Raw genomic sequence first — 2,940 nt, 5'->3', positions numbered from 1 at the left:
TTAACAAAAAATTATGAATCGTTTGAACCCTCGAAACAACACTATGTGTGAATGGAAATTTCTCAAATCTGTTTCAATTTTTGAAAAGACCATTAATATTCAGAAAAGTGTGTTCTATTTGCAGCGGAGTAACAAGCGTTACAGAAAACGCTTGTTCGAACATAATGATAATTCTGTCATAAAGAAAATATCACAACTGGTAGTAAACCTTCCATTTGCTTTTAATCCAGAACAATTGCGAGGATTCCACTAAGTGTACACTAGCTATTGTTCTCCAAATTCCAAAGAATATCTCAGAATTCATCGTCCCATTCATCAACGACATAATCCACCCCCTATGGTTGAGCCCCCGTTGAAGGTAATAAATCTGCACAGGTTCTGACATGTTGCCGAATAATCATGAAGTTGGACAACGCTAAACTACAACCCCAACACCCTCTAGATGTCTGTCGTGCATCCGAATTGAATTATGGAATCCCCTTGTACTGTTGCGTCAGGCTGGATGAAATTCATGCGAATTCGACTAATTTTCGCGAATGCTCTACTCAGTGACACTTAAATTTCCAGAAAGGAATATGCGTTGACTACGGCTACCTTCAATCTAAGAATAGCAGAACATATTCGAAAGTTTTTCATTTTTAATTCAAATGAACAAATGAATTGAACTGTAGAATAACATATCAGAATTAAGACGGGAAATTATTTGAAGCAGATACCCAGGAGATATGCAACAGAAAAACGCATAAGTATACTCCATTCACATTTATTTTAGCATGGTTCATGGTTGGCCATGAAAAAATATTCTCAAGTTTTTGTAACTAGAACGGAGTAAGGTTGGCACTCATGAAATGTCGTTAATATCATAACGCCGTTGCCACAACTAATATCAATTTTTATTACGAAAATGACGAAAGTGATTGAAAAAAAGAGACAGGATTTGAGGAAGCTATTTAGAATTCAGGACCGTTCATTCACATAGTTATACCCCGATATTCTAAAATTCACAATACGTCAGATGGTAGCGAACATATTCAATGTAAGAGAATTTATATAATGTTTCATCTGAATCTGAACTGACTTATATTTCACCTGAATATTTCCACAATCAGAAAGATTGTGAATGTAGAGGATGACAAAGAATTTCCTTCTATTGGGAGAACCAAAAAAGTGGTAGCATTTGAATATTTTATGTTTGAGTGAATAAATGCGGAAAGTTTACTAGGTACAGGATTTTCGATGAATGTCATCGTAGAATAAGTTTCCAAAAATAGATTTTCCTATTTTCATTTGACTTGTCCAATACATTGTACATGTCTTAACCTATTAGCGCCGAAAAAATTTTTTTTCATTTTGTATCAAAATGTCTCAAAATTTTGAGAAAAAATATGAATAGACCCACTAACACTGGCTTCCAGGAAAATGCCTAGCTGACTGAGTACCGAGCATAAAAACATTAGCGATCGCCTCTTTCTTATTCGATTTTGACCAAAAAGCGCTGGAGAACGGGGTTTTATTTTGCGATGCCATACGGTATCCGTAGACGCTAATGTCTTAAGGTACCAATAAATACCTAATTATTATTATCATTATATCAATGATGAACAGCCACAAATACGCGCCAGTTGTCCTGTTAATTGTTTATTCATGTGAAATGTTTGTTCAAAGGTGCAGTTCATCTTGACTTGAAACTTCCTTTAATTCCTGTTACTTATATTGATGCAAGATGATTTTTTTGAAGAATTTAACATTCTTGTAATTATCTGTAAATTCCATCGAGAGATACCAATTCCAAACCACTGCATAATATGCATTTCATCCTCTGGGTAATATTTTTGAAATCTACAACTGATGTAACGTATTCAAACTTTAGCCAAAGAAGATAACGAACATTAACTCTCCTCAACGTGTAGATGGCCCCGCTGCCAAGCACAATAAAGGAAGAAGAAGAAGAACTCGCCTCAAGCTAGTGCATATTATGATATTATACTGATCTCTTGTATTTTCCATTCAAATAACTGCATTTGGTATGCCTTCAAACAGTTTGTATAAACTTCAATTATGTTCGTGACATATATTCCGAAGAGATTCGACATTGTGATAAAATATATGTGATAACAGAAACTTTTACGTAGAACGGGCAACATAGCGTTGATTTAAAACCCAAAAATGTTTTGACAAGCTTCTTAACCCCACATTTTCGTACTATACAGAGTGAAATGTGTCACATTGCCATGGCCAACCGAGTGCTAAAATAAAAGTGAATATGGAGTATATATGCATCGAACAATTCAGTTTCATTCTTTCTACTGTGAACATTTTAAAAACTCTGGAAGATCGGAGAACTCTTGACCAACATGACCGCCGCAGGTCCGATCATATGATTCACTGACATTCGACATCTGGAAGGGTTGTAGATTATATGTATAGATATTGCAGGAGGTTGCGTTGCACTTCGACCTTAAGATCTATTTTTGCCCCCATCAAAGCTGTTTTCATAAGATGTTGTCTACAACTCGCCATCCAGTTCCAAAGCTCTAATAAACTCCCAGTATCTGAGATAGCTTCAAGAAGGTTATCTAGTAGCTCCTGCAAGTTTCTCGTCCTGAGCAATTTTTGCATTGGCTAGATTTCATCCTCTTCCACGCAGAATCTGCACACCTCAGTGCTATTCTCATTAGGTACTTTCTGAGGTAAAAATGTCTGTAGGGATTATAGTGAGGAAGTATAGCTTATTCTTGCTGAGATCCCGATACTTCTTAAATCTCGCAGAGTTGAAGTTACCAAAAAACTTTTTGAAATGTTCTTGTTTTTCCAGAGTAATTTTCTTCCGGCGGGTATTTTCCTTTTCCTGAAAATCTTTCTTTGATGTATATTTTTGTATACCAAAAACATGATTCCGGCCAGATAAAGCAGTTTGTGCTCCTTTCCTGGCAAGTGTAC

Source organism: Coccinella septempunctata, chromosome 8 (assembly GCF_907165205.1).
Source record: "Coccinella septempunctata chromosome 8, icCocSept1.1, whole genome shotgun sequence".
NCBI classification, from domain to species: domain Eukaryota; kingdom Metazoa; phylum Arthropoda; class Insecta; order Coleoptera; family Coccinellidae; genus Coccinella; species Coccinella septempunctata.
This window is presented reverse-complemented; position numbering follows the sequence as displayed.